Source organism: Triturus cristatus, chromosome 2_2, assembly GCF_964204655.1.
Source record: "Triturus cristatus chromosome 2_2, aTriCri1.1, whole genome shotgun sequence".
In the NCBI taxonomy this organism is placed as follows: Eukaryota; Metazoa; Chordata; class Amphibia; order Caudata; family Salamandridae; genus Triturus; species Triturus cristatus.
The window spans coordinates 765,540,103-765,555,096 of record NC_140582.1 but is presented as its reverse complement, the minus strand read 5'-3'; positions in this window follow the sequence as shown (position 1 = coordinate 765,555,096).

Sequence of the window (14,994 nt, the reverse complement as noted above, 5' to 3'; positions counted from 1 at the left end):
TTTGATATAATTGTACCAGCAGATCTATGGACAGAATGTAAAATAGTAATAGATTGGCCGACACAGGAATACCAAGGGATCCTAAGACAGGAGCTTCAGACCCTGAGGTAATGAAGAAATATGAACAGGTTATGGCATTCTTGAAGAACAAAGTACCACATAAGGAGACAGATTGGGTGAAAATTGACAGAATACATCAAGAAAGCAAAGAATCAGTACATGACTATTATGAGAGGTTAATTTTAGCCTTTAAACAATTCAGTGGAGATGAAAATTTGAGTGACAAGGATTTGAGTCATTTCGTATACAGGTTTGTATATGGTCTTCGTCCAGAAATTAGTGAAATGGTAAAACAGCATACGGTAGATTGGCAAAACAAGAAAATAGACGAAGTATTGAGACATGCTAAATATTTCAGTGATGAAATTGAAGCAAAACAGCGAAAACTAAAAGAGAAGGCAATGTGGCCCCAAGTAAAAGTAGCAGAGAGACAGGAAGCACAATTAGTGGAACAAACAGAGCCAAAACAAAGATTTAATCCTGGGAAAAATAAAGGGAATATTGAGGAAGCTAAACAGAAATTTCCGTGTCATAATTGCGGTAGGATAGGGCATTGGAAATCCGAGTGTAACAATCCACCAAGTACTAATGATGAAAATTCATCCTTGAATCCACAGGTGCAGAATGAGGTGAGTGGTCAACAGCAACAACAACAGCAGGGTGTAACACAACAGAATCAGGTGCCAAAACCACCTTTCCCACAGAACAAAAATTGCCAGAAGTATAGTAAGGAGAATGGATTCTATAACGAAGAACAGGTAAATAAGGCGCAACGCGCTAGCGCTGCCTCGCAGTATTGGCTGCAACGTGATGAAAGCGATTCAGAAGAGGGTTATTGACGGTATTGACGGTGCCGAAGGGAGGAAGAGGAGTGCATACTTGGCGCAACTCTAGAAGTAGACCAGACAGGCCCATTTGTAGATGGAAACGTTAATAATGAAAATATTACTTTCCTAGTTGATACTGGTGCTACTCGATCAACTGTTAGATCAGCTGATGTTAAGAATCTTCCTTTCTCAGATGAAACGATCCAAGTAGTTGGGGTCTTCAACAGACAGATTAAAACTTACCTTACAGAACCAGTGAAAGCTAGTATAGGGAAATTTTCTGAAATGCACAGATTCGTAGTGTGTGACATTAGTCCAGTGAACTTGTTAGGTAGTGATTTATTGTGTAAGATGAATTGCACTATATTTTGTACTCCAGATGGAATAGCCTTTGAAACACCAGATGATGATGTGCTGTATAAAATGACATTGGCAAACAGAGAAAGAGGTTACAGGAACATATGCTGTATTCAACCCTGACGCACAACCAAAAGAATAGAAACAATCAGTAAAAGCAGAAGTTTGGAACTTCACAGGAGAAGATGTAGATTGATGAAGAATATAGATCCAGTAAAGATAACTGTAAAAGAAGGAGTAAGTTATCCAAATGTCCCACAATATAAATTGACCCCAGAAATAATCGAAGGAGTTACTCCTGTGATTGAGAAAATGATAAGGCAAGCAATTTTGAGAGATATAATGAGTAGCCCATGTAATTCACCGATAATGGGATTGAAAAAGCCTAGTGGGAAGTTCAGAATAGTGCAAGATCTGAGAAAGATAAACAAAATTGTTGTACCATGTTGTCCCATTATACCGAATCCATCTGTGACTTTATATCAGATTCCTCATGACGCAGAATGGTATACAGTGATTGATTTGTGCCATGCTTTCATTTCCATCCCATTGCACCATGACAGTCAGCAAATTTTTGCATTTCGTTTCGGCGAGCATATTTTGACATGGTGCCGAATTCCACAGGGGTATACAGAAAGCCCCTGAATCTTCTATTGAAAAAGTCTTTGGAGAGTCTAGAAATGCCTGAAAATTCAGTACTAGTCCAGTATATCGATGACCTACATGTGGCATCGAAGACTCGTGAAGCTTGTGAGGTAGACACGGTAGCTTTGTTAAATCATTTGGCAGATGGAGGACTAAAAGTGTCACCATCAAAATTACAATTTTGTAAGAAAGAAGTCCAATATTTGGGACACAGCATTGAGAAAGGACACAGGAAAATAACCATAGATAGAATCAGGATCATAAAAAGAATGAGTCCACCAATGACCCAAAGAGAAGTGAGAATGTTTCTGGGAATGGTTGGATATTGTCGTCAATGGATAGGAAATGTTTTCTTGATTGCAAAACCTTTGGTACGTCTAACAAGAAGTGATGTAAGAGATCCGATTGATTTGAACAAAGAGGAGTTGGCAGCATTCAAGAAGTTGAGAGAAGGATTGTGTGAAGCGCCAGCGTTAGGTATGCCTGACTATGATAAGGAGTTCGAGTTGTATTGCAGTGAGAGAAATGGATGTGCACTCTCTGTTCTAGTGCAGAAGCATGAGAAACTGAGGAAACCAATTGCATATTTTTCATCCATGTTGGACCCAGTAGCTGTAGCCCTTCCTGGGTGTCTGAAAGCAGTAGCTGCTACATGTCGAAGTTTGGAACAGAGTGAAGGAATTGTGATGGGGTATCCTGTGAAAGTGTTTGTGCCTCATGATGTGGCGATTCTTTTAACAAGGAGTCGTACTCAGTATATGACGCACAGCAGACTGACTAAGTATGAAAAGGTCATTTTGGGCGCAACAAATGTGAGTCTTGTGAGATATGTGAATGTGAATTCTTCAACATTGTTGCCTGATGTAGAGCATGTGGAGGTAAGAGATGAAGCAGATCATGATTGTTTGGATTTACTTGATTTTTGTACAAAACCAAGGCCTGGCATAAAAGATGACCCTTTACCAGAAAGTGATTATGGCATGTTTGTTGATGGATCTTGTTTGAGAACAGATGATGGAGTGCTAAGTGCGGCATATGCAGTATGTACAGTTGCAGCAGTGATGGAAGCATCCTATTTGAAAGGAGTAAGGTCGGCCCAAGTAGCTGAACTTATCACCCTGACCAGAGCATGTAAGATTGGGAAAAGTGTGAGAGTGACTGTGATAACTGATAGCCAGTATGGCTACGCGGTGGTCCATGATTTCGGCCAAATTTGGCTGCAAAGAGGTTTCCTGACCTCAAGTGGAACTCCCATTAAGAATGCTGAAGTGGTTTGAAGGTTGCTTGAGGCAATACAGCTGCCCAGGCAATTGGCTGTGGTAAAATGTGCTGCTCATAGTCGCAGTGGTGATTACATTGCCACTAGAAATAAATTCGCCAATGACATGGCACAGTATTGTGCACGAAATCAGAATTCAATCAATCGGGCAAAGGAAAAATAATTGGTTTTGTGTTTCCCAATGTTTACTAACACTGTGGGAACATGGGATGAGGTAAGACAATTGCAAGAAGAAGCAGGAGAGGAAGAAGTAAAACAGTGGGTAAAAGCAGGATGTGCACCAAGAGAGAAAGATCATGTGTGGGTCTATCGAGATGGAAGACCAGTAATGCCTGATAGCATGATGTCTGCCATGGCACGGATGTATCATGGACAGGGACATATAGGGAGAGACGCCATGATTAGGTCTTTTAAACAGACTTGGTATAATGCCAAGTTTAGGCTTGTGGCGGAAAGTATTTGTCAAAGATGTCTAATTTGTCAGCAGTACAATCCTGGAAGGAAGACAGTAGTGAGTCTAGGAACAATAGGCAGAGAGGGAGGACCTTTCACCAGGATGCAAGTAGATTCCATTGAGATGCCACCTTGTAACAGGTTGAGGCATGTTTTGGTAATGGAATGCCTATTCTCCAGGTGAGTAGAGGCGTTCCCAACAAGAAGAAATGATGGAATGACAGTGGCAACATTATTGTTGAGGGAATTTATACCTAGGTTTGGGTTCCCAGTAATAATTGAATCAGACAGAGGAGGACATTCTCATAATGAGATCATAAAATTGATTTGTGAAGCATTGAATGTACAACAGAAACTGCATTGTGCCTACCGACCAGAGGCTTCTGGTGTAGTAGAATAAATGAATGGTACTATCAAAAACAGAATAGGGAAAATGTGTTTAGCCACAGGTATGAAATGGCCCGATGTCTTTCCTCTAGTACTCATGACTATTAGATCAATACCAGACAGAACCACTGGTTTGAGTCCTCATGAAATCCTCATGGACGCTCAATGAGACATGTATTTATACCAGTCAACAAGCAGATGACAATAACTGATGACATGGTATTGGAATACTGTAAAAGCCTGGCTGACGCAGTTAATTGTGTGTTTCATCAGGTTGGAGCGGATGCCACCACTCTTGAAAAGAAGCCAGCTCATGATCTAAGCCCAGGGGACTGGGTAAGGATAAAAGTGCACAGAAGAAGAAACTGTTTGGTTCCCAGGTGGGGAAAACCAAGGCAAGTCATCTTGACTACAACAACAGCTGTGAAGTGTGCTGGATTGAAGAACTGGATCCATGCAAGCCATACTTTGAGAATTCCAAATCCAGTTGATTGTAAAGAAAATGAGTATTTTGATGAATCAGAATCCAGTACTGAGTCAGATGACGGAGAGCCAAAAGATAAAGAAGGAGAAAACTCTGAAAGGGGGGAGACAGATCCAAGGTTAACTTTGGTCCCCAGAAGTAACTCCCTAAGGAAAAGATTGCAGATTTCTGAATCCAGTTCAGACTCAGAGACAGAACAAAGAGCCCAGTCATCCACGAAAGAACAAAGGAAGAACAAAGAAATGGACAGTGGAGAGACAATAAAAGAAATCTGTGAGAAGGAAGTACCAGATGAAAGATTGAGAGAAATTCCACCTGAAACAACACCTTTAGACGGACAGGTGCCAGATACGAGAGAGAGGGAAAGAATATTGCAGAAGACTCCCGAGGAGGTGTAGGGAACTCCAACATCCAGTTAGAAGCAGGGACAAGTAGTCAGCAGGAAGATTGCGTGACGAAGATTCGAGGAGGGACAGAAGTAGGGAAAACAAAAGAGGTGGAAAAAGAACTTGTTGAAGGTAAAAAGCAAGTTGAAACAGAATCTGAAGAAAGCGAAGATGAGATACCAGAAGGCCGAGTTCTGAGGAAGAGAGATTGGAGAACTGAAAAGAATGATAAAGGGAGTAAATTAAAAAGAGCGGCAAAAGACGAGGTGTGGCCACACAAAATAAAGAGACTGAGATATCAGCTGACCCGTGTAAATTCGCCAAGAGCTGAACAGGTGAATGAAGTAACGAGTCAGGAAAGATCGAAAGAAGAAGAACAGACAGTAGTCAAAGAAAACAAAAGAACAAGAAAACCTAACCAGAAGTATAAATCACCGAAATGGACATATGTGGCCCTGCCTGAAGTGAAGGAAGAGGCGGACAGCCAAGGAAATCCAGAGGTGATTGCACCGGAAGTGGTTGAGGAAGACGAAGAATCCGAAATCCTGAGAGTTATCTTGTCCGATATTGGAGAAGAAGCGGATGTTCAGGACAACCTGTATGTTGGAAACAAAGGGAAGGTGAAAGATGATGAGATGCCAAACTGAATGAGACAAGAAAATTACTGATGGAAAAATAATAAAATACTGAAAAAGACAAAAACTGGTAGAATCACGTAGATGCCTAGAAGCCTAGGGTTAGAAACTAGTTGTGAAGTAGAAGAGGCTAAGTCAAAAGACAGGGCTCATTTTAGAGAGATGGCAAACATAGAAAGTAGCAAAAGTAGATGTACCTTTCTTAGAAGATGGTGCAAAATGTGTTGTTGTTGTACAGGATTATTAATGCTTCTTTGGAGTATTCTTGCTCTACTAATTTCATTTAAAGTTACTGTAGATACATTAGAAGGACATAGTGATAACATAACTAATATATGGAAAGTTCAAAAGGTAGTTCCAACTAGAATAGATAAAAACTATTTACATAAAGACAGGTCAATAACAGATTTTTCTAACAATGTGTTTTCAAAGTTGTTGTATGAATAGGTAAAAACAATGGACGTAAGGGATTGCTACGTTTGTATGCAATTACCTGTATCTGTATCAGAAGGAGTGACTTATCATCACCTTCCTGTAACATACGGAATAACATGTAGTATAATAGCTAGTTTATTTTATCAAACAGGTAAATTAGAGTATTATTTTTCAGATGTAAATACTATATTTTCGCAAGTACCCGCAATTAACAAACTAAACAAGGTAAAACCTGCAAAGGTATTAGGTGAATTTTTCCTAGAGACAAATGAACTAACCTTAGAATATATATTTAGAAATAACTTGACTTGCAGTTTAAAGAAAGAGGAGAAGACATTTTTGGATATGGTTGAAGAAAGGAGATTGAAAATGCAAAGGAAGGTTTCAGAAGGGAAAGTGGAGAAAACGGTTTGGGATGTAGAAACGGAGAAACATTTAAGAGGAGAATCAAGTCCAACTATGGCTTTAGATTGGCCTCAGAAAGGGAAATTGTGTTTAAGAAGGAATCAGACGGCGTATGACAATTATTTTCTAGGGAATAGTGAGTGCCATGATACATACCGAATCATGGGAGGATGGGGATTTAAAGGTGGAAGAGATCCAGGAACGTATTTCATTTGTGGGAACAGGGCATATTATCGTTTGCCAGACCATTGGTATGGCACATGTTATGTTGGCCTTGTTTTTCCAAAGATTTTTCACATGGATAGAGGAGAAGACGGTGTGCATAGTTTAGGTAGCTATTTAGCACGTAGTAAGAGAGAATCTTGGACTGAAATTGTGGGTGACATTTTTGGAGCACTGATAGCCGCAGTGGGAATATCTCTGAATGCGAATAAAATTAGAAAACTTTCAACAGTAGTAGATCGCTTGTCGACAAGCACCACTGGAGGATTCTTATTGGTAAATACTGAAATGGTTGCCATGCGTGCTATGGTAATGCAAAATCGACTTGCCCTTGATATTTTATTGGCAAAAGAGGGTGGAGTCTGTGGAATGCTGAAAGTTCAACATTGTTGTACTTACATTCCTGACGAAAGTAAAGATTTGAAAATTTATATTAAAAACATTACAGAATTGCATGACGAAATTGTACCACTGGAGGTTGAAGGTGTCTGGGAGAAGATTGGTAAGAAAATATGAGCTATTAAAGACTTTGTAGTAAAATTAGGTAGTACATTTATAGGTAAGATATTATTTCCATTAACTTGTGTGATTTCCTTAGTATTAATAATTAGACTAGGGTGTATTTGTTGTAGAAAGAATAAAAATCAGAAAAGAATAAAAAGAGAAAATTTAAGGAGAAGGGATAAGAAACAAGTAGAGAATTTGAAGAAATAGGACTGGAAGAGTTAAAGGATAGCATGTATAAAACAGCAAAAAGAAAAGAAACAGGGGAAACTGAAATATGAATGAAACAAGAAATCAATTCGAAATTTCCATAAAAGGGATACAAAATGTTTTAATTAGTGTGGTGATATAATCACCAAAGGGGGGATTGCTGGAGCGGGTAGTATAAAATGTTGTATACCCCCCCATTCTGCATGTTTATATTAATCTGAATAATCATTTACTTTTAATATTATTAATCTGTTTGAAGTGATAACTCACCAACTATATTAACAAGAGAATTATACGTGGGAATTGCACTTTGCATGGCTATATTAATTGTGATTTAATTTGTGTACGCATATTAATAGTAGAAAATTAGAATATTATATGTTATATGTTGCTTTCAGTGATGTATTTGTGATTTGTGCTTTATTCAGTGAGTATAAACCTCTCTGAGTGTTGCTTCTGCTAGATAAATACACACACATATGGGTATTAGCAAGGGGATAACATATTATTAGCCATTTCTATGTTTTAATAACGTTTTTGTGTTTCTTTTGCTTAAGTTGACCATTTCGGCCTACACAAGATGGCTGAACGAGACGTTAAACGTGACTGCCCTGACAACACGAGGTTCTGGGTGAAGTGCGCATGCGTCACCGCCAGCAACAGTGGCCTAGACCTGACCCCGGGAGAACATGTACCCTTCAAGGTCGTTCCGGGAACCCATCCAAAAGAAAGGACAATGCGTGATTTAAAAGCCGGAACAAGCAAGTTGGAACGCTTAATTATCCGACACCCTGAGAACTGTACCCCGCAAGTCAAAGTTGACCAATGAGGACTCTCTAAACTCCGATCTTGATACATTTTGTTATTATTTTCATTATAAAAGTAGATAGGGAATTAGGGTAGTAACTCTACGATCACGCTCTTCTGTGACGAACTTGATTTCCTGACGTTATGCTGACGGAGAGGACGGTGACACTGCTGGACAGCTGTTATCCTGAATCTATGAGAGACTGAATTGCGGCCTAAACTTGCTGAATAAATTCTCTTTGACTGACTGACTTAGAGGACGACTTTAGCCAGAATAGGTAAATATGATGCTCTGAAATGCTAATGATGATTTCTAACATTTCTTTCAATATTTCTTAGATAAAGAATAATTGATTCATTGACAAATGTGTTGTGTCGATTATTTGAAGAAGAAGAAGACTAAGAGAAAAGTAATAGAGCAAAGGTAGACGAGTTAATCATCAATTACCAATCCAACTAAATGATCTATCTCCGTATGGGAGGGATATCTTAGGTTCAATGTCAATGTGTTTAGGGTAATGTAAAGGTATTCCTCTCATGTCAGCATTGAGAAACGTATTTTCCCTCAGAAAACAGGTCAACCGGGTGTAAGTATATTGGTGTTATGGCCCCACCAATGAATGTATGTAAGTGAATTGGATATCGAGGTAATTGGTCTGTGCCGAAGGGGGAATTTGACGTTCTGCGCTGCATCACTGGTGCCTTCTGTTGCGTTGCCGAGATTGGCAGTGTAAAGTTTGAAAAAAGGGGGCCCAGCATGCAGCCCTGTTTTTGCCAGGTATTGGTGATGACTTTTGCGGTTTCTGTGATGGGTCCTGTTTTTATCCGAACCCAATTTCCCTGGTATAGAGATACTATAGTTTTGAGAAGCAGGGGAATGGACCCCCATAATGTTAATTTTTCCCATAGCTTGCCACGATCCACCCTGTCAAAGGCTGTGCTATAATCGACGAAGCAGGGGAACAAGGGTGGTTGTATGCTCTATGTGGCTTGGTGCGACAGGTACTCTAGTGCTATGATGTTGTTCATTGTTGATCTTTCTGGCCTAAAGCCTTGAAAGTATGGAAGGATGTTTTTTCTTCTGTTTCCCAGGCTTCCAACGCTTCTACTAGAATTCATGCATAGGCCTTTGATTCCAAATCTAGAAGGATGATTATCCAGTAGTTTGCTGGATTTGAACGATCCCCTTTTCTGTGAATTGGGAAGAGAATGGAGCCTCTTCATGAAGTTGGAGTCGTTCCAGTGGCAAAGGAATATTTGAAAAGCAGAGTAAGTATCCCTGCCTAGAAATCTTGTGAAGCTTTGAAGTCTGAAGCAGGAAGGCCGTAGGGTCCAGGGACCCCATCTCTCCTCATTTTTCATATTGCAGCGATGACTAAGGCCTCTGTAAGAGGGGAGATGGTTGTGCACAGCAGTCTGAAACAAGAGGTGTCTGGGTGGGCGTTATTTCTTTCACTTGGTCGTCCATGTATAAGAGCTTGGCGTAGATTATATACTCCCTTTCTGCCATGCAATTGTGTTTGATCTGGGTGAAATTACTGAGTCTGTTTATATGCTTCCAGAAATTAGAATGATTCTTTTCTTGAAAAATCTCTTCAATTTCTTTTTGTTTTTTGTTACTGCAAAATTCACCAGTGGGTCGCTCTGTGTGCTGAAATCATTTGTCCAGTGAAATGTTTGTCACCTTGTCATTTGGCCTCTTGCCCTTCAGAGGTTGCGCTTACTTGTGGCCAGTTCCTTAGTAGTGGTTTGGGAAGCAGTTGGTCGATTGGGGAGGCATCTTCTCAGAGTGTGCCATGATCCTTCCCTCAGGGCTGTGTGAAGGTCCTCACAAAGTTCCTCCCAGTGTGCCAGTGTGAGTGCGCTGAGTGACTTATCAGCTGCCGCTTTTGTTGTGATCCAGTTTTTTTGTCTTTCAGCAAGGTTGTCTTTCCATTTAACTCTGAGGAAAACCTTATGGCATTCATCCTGGGATGGTTCCCCAACTGGGAGTAGATGAGGTGAGTGCTTGATGTCTAATTGCCGGATTGCACGTAGAGGTCTATGATCACTTTCACCCGTCATCTACTTTAAAAGTGCAAAGCGTGGGTGCCAAAGATACACTGATGAAAATGTTATCGATAGTGGATATATTCCTAAAGGTAGGAGGAATTTGGCATTGCGGCTTGTTAACTTCTTTTAGGGATTGCATATAGACTAGCCTGTGGTTTTTGAAGAGGCTCTTAAACAGTGCAGCATCTGGGGATGATCTGGTTAATTTGGTGTAAATGCCCAGGGCCCTGGTGTTGAAGTCTCTGGTCATTATTGGAATCTGAGAGTCATATCTGTTTAGGAGCTCTTCAATTGTGGTTATTAGAGCAGTTTTTTCTGGTGCTGTGTGGGATTGATATAACCGTTAATTAGCAGCAGTGGAAGTGGTTTGAAGTCACATTTTAGGCCTTTTATAAGCAAAGCTTGGAGTGTATGAGTACTGGTGGGTATTGCAGGGGCCTCTATTTTCCAGTCATGCTTGACATAGATGGTCGCCCGAAGATGTTACATTTTTTTGCTGCCTGGAGTAAGGAATTCATTATAGCCTGGGAGTATCTCTGAAACCCAGGTCTCCTGAAAACATAGGATGTCGCCTTTATGAAGGTAATCGAGAGCTGAGTTGTCCTCAGTCGTTTTTTGAAGGCCTGGCACATTCCATGAAATGATTGTTAACTGAGGGCCGGAGATGGCCACCCTTGAGTGTTTGCTTTACGTCCAAGCATTAGTGGTGTTAGGAATGCCATTGAGGGAGACCCAGGCAAGGAAGAGCCCGCTGTTCCTGGTCCTCGTTAGCAACCCGGAAGTACACCGCTCTCAGCTCATTTGTACATGATACGTTAAATGCATTGTGCTTCTTTAGTTCAGTTTGATATTCAAAAGCATTGTCGGGGTTATTTGTCCCTTGCGGTACAGAATATACCCCTTTCTTCAGAGATAGGGCCTGGAGCACATATGGGTATTTCTGTGGGTGATTTTGTTTGATGTCTATTATCCATTTGGCAAATAGGGGCGCTTCCTTAAAGCATGACGTCCTGAAAGGGTTGTTGGAACAGACCTGACAAAGTTGACTCACCATGGGTGTTGCCGGGGAGTTTATGGAACCTAACGCTGATGAGATTATCCGAGTGAATGTTTAGGATGTCATGTTAACCTTTAATATGGTATCAGGGTTTTAGCATGATCTCCAGGCTGCCCATGCTGGACTTTGTGGTGATTGATTCCAGTGATTTAGCCCGATGTGCTGAGGGGCGTTGGTCAGGTTGATGCCCGGGTTTTCCGCATTTGAAGACGTTTTGAGTGGGACCAGGGTGAACAGGGTGGTGAGCCAGCAGTGTGGTGCTTTAGCAGTGGTGATGGAGTCCCGGCCTGGGTGCCCACTGATGTCTGTGCATGGCTCATGGGTTAGGGCAGCTTGGGTACTGGCATCCACCCTTTCCTTGTTTGTCAGTTGGAAAGGACTATGGGGTGTCTTAAGGGCTAAGCTAGCTGCAGCAATGTCTTTCCTTTACTTGTCATTGAGAGTGGGATTGTCTTAGGGACTGATCTTGCTACTGCAGGATCTTTCATGCTGTTAATGCCTATCCTGGTGGCAAACATCGGGTACAACTGAATAGGGTCATCTTCTGCAGATAGATGCCTATTTTTAGTGGTTAAGAGATGCCACTCTTTTGTCCTTTGTGGCCCTTTTCTTCTGTTTCTTTAATTTTTTCTTCACTTTCCTTGAAAGTGTTGCACCTGACAGTGATGGGCTGGGTGGAACCTCCTGCAGTCCCCTCCTGTTGGCTGAGCACTAGCGCTAAGACTGCAGTCTGTGTGAATACGTACATGGTTTTGTGGGGGCAGTGAGCACAGAGTGCAAGGATTTGACTGAGCGCTATCTATTATGTTTATCGTTGAGACGAAATAGGTCTCTTCTCTGTCATCAGCTGTCATTGCAGTGTCAAGAGAGCCTACTGTTCACAGAGCAGTCAGCTTTACTTCTGACTGTGGCAACAAGTTCTAGGATGGTGGCCAATCTGTCAATGATGAATGCTCGTGAACAGAAACTTGGCCTATCTCATAGACTGCCTTGGATTTTAACACTGATAAAGTTCATCTTGGCACTCAAGTCAGTGAGGTCCTGTGCAATCGACTGTAAAAGGTCTATCTGTAGCTCCATTTTGGTGAACCACCATATCAGCGCTTAGGCCATTGAGATTTGTGCAGCACTAATGGAAGTCAGTTGCGGGTCTGCCATCCCATGGATGTCTTGAGTAGAGTATCGGGAGAACATTGTCTTTTTGCATCCAGAGTTCTAAACAGCTTTGACATGAGCTTCAGAGTTTTTTCTATCTTTGACTCCAGATTGCGGTAAAAGGATGTTGATAGTTCACCCAGATCATGATTGTGTTCAGTTGTGGTGATCCTGGTTGTACTTGGTCTGATAGGGTCGGGAGAAGAGGCCTGAGGTGTGGCCATGCTGTGCAGTAACTTCCCGGGTGCACTTCGCTGCCATTTCGGAATTCAGAGCATTGTCGGGTGTTGTTTGTTCCTGCTCCTGAGATTCTAGGACAAAGGAGTTGGAAAACATGTTGAGGAACTGCCGAGAGTGATGTCTAGTGCTCCCTGGAGCCCCACACAGCCTTGGACAGGATCAGGACTGCATTTCCCTGTTGTAGCACACTGACTGCATCCAATGAGGGGTTTACTTCAGTGGTTCTTAGGCAGCACCACCTCCTTGCCGTCTATGTTGCTTGAAGAACTAGTAGGGAGTAAGTTACCATGGGCGTAAGGATTAGAAGCCTTGAAATACTGCATGATGAGGCCTGTAGATGTGACGTTAGAGGGAGGACTTGGGACTGAGAGTGCCTGGTCAGCTCTCTGAGTGTTTTGAGCTATCTCTGAGGCAGGGGAATCTTTTTCTTTTGTTACCAACTTGGACCAAGTGGAGGATTTCGTTCTTTTCATTTTGCTGTTTTTGCTTCATGCTCCCCTTGCAACATACTCTGAAGAGGTTTGAAATGCCCGGAGAGTGGATTTCTGACTTCTGCAGTACTAGAGCACTAAAGACCCATCTGTTGTAGCCTGCAAGAACTTGTGCAAGTTGATGGGAATGCTGGGAGTCCTAAGAGTGCAGAAATGCTGTAGATACAGTTGCTGCTTATAGGGTGGGCCGTGCCTGCTCTCTTGCTTGTTGCCAGGTGTATGCAGACTTGGTGCAGACAGAACTGTGTCCAGGTAAATGCCACAGACTTGTTTGTTTGAACAAGGCTTACTTGGTTGCTTTTTCTCCCTTAGTGGAGGTGCCGACTGCTGTGTTGTTTTATGAGGCTGGTGAGCACACTAGGAGAGAAAAACCACATCGGAGCTTGGTCCAACCATTTCTATCACCCCTGGCTCAACCCTGTGGCTGCAGCCCTAGCACTGCTACCACCACTTGCATCCATGCCTCACATCCACCTTGCCGTGGCCCTCACCTGCTTACTGCCAATAACAAGCCTACCAGGCCAGGGGCAGGCCAGAAGCAGAGCTGGCCAGGAACAGAGCTAATGGCGGTCTATTATTTGCTAAGCTTGTGTAGGGTTTGTCGAGAGGAGCAGGCAGGGTGGCCCTGCTGCTCCCTTATGTTTGCTGAGTGGCCCGGTGCTGTTACGGCATCCCTGAGGACTTTCCACCACCTTCTATCTGTCTTTCTCTGATCGTATCTCTGGTCAAAGTCAGTGGTCTCTGTGGTAGGCAGTTATTGCTATGGCAGATGAGCCACAGCAGGATTGCCCATTCTACCGCTGCCCCCATACATCTGCACTCATCTCACAGGTAGGGATGTTGCCAGTCAAGGTTGGTGGTCACATCGGTGGAGACAGGCAGTTACGACCACAGTATGCCAGCCATGCCATGGCAGGAGCAGGCTGAGGCACTGTGGCCACGTACATCCATGTTCACCACACTCACAACACTGGTACAGGAGTGAATTACATGTGATTCTGCTGTATCTGACATCAAGAATATTTAAATTATGAGATGTGGAAGATAAGATCATAGATCTTCAAACTTGCCTGATGGATGGTTGGGAGAAGGCTTAAAAGCTTCTGCCAGGATGTCCCTGATGCCCTAGTTGATTTTTTCTTCAAGATTGACGTCAGTGGCTGTTTTATGACAGAAGCTGACAGGAGAGAGGAATGTACATAGTGGAATAAGTCATTGTAAGTCAAACAAGAAGATGCTAGGTACATGCTTTTACTACTCATTTTGAGAGACACATCAAATGATATTTAGCAACATTGAACAAGTCTTAAAACAAATTATACTCCTAGCCTCACGTCAAAACTCTGCAAAAGTTACAATTCAATAATATGTGAAATAATAGTTTGCCATATTGAGCATGATGACAACACTTATGTGTGAAAAAATATATATGGCTACTCTGTCAGAAATAAAGGAAAGATATTAGAGCCTTATGAATACAAGCGGATATAGAACTTATTAATGTCTTCCATCCGACTACTGTCAGCATGGCTGTGTCACGTTTGATGGCGTGAGAGCACTGCTAGGAGCAAAAGTTACTCTTGTGGTAGATGATGGATGGGACAACAACATAGAGCCTAATAATTAAAAAATATAAACACTACCATATATTAGCTTACCAATATACATGCCCAATTGGGCCCATAAACTCTTAGGGCCCGATTCACAGAACTAACTTAAGACAAAATCCTAAACTTACTACCATTTTGGTATTCACAGAAGGCACTTACTCATTTTGGTATTCACAGAAGGCACTTACTCATCAATGAGTAAGTGCCTTCTGTGAATACCAAAATGAGTAAGTGCCTTCCTCAGTCACCATCACAATCAGACGCCCAATGGACAAAGATGGATCGGGCTACAA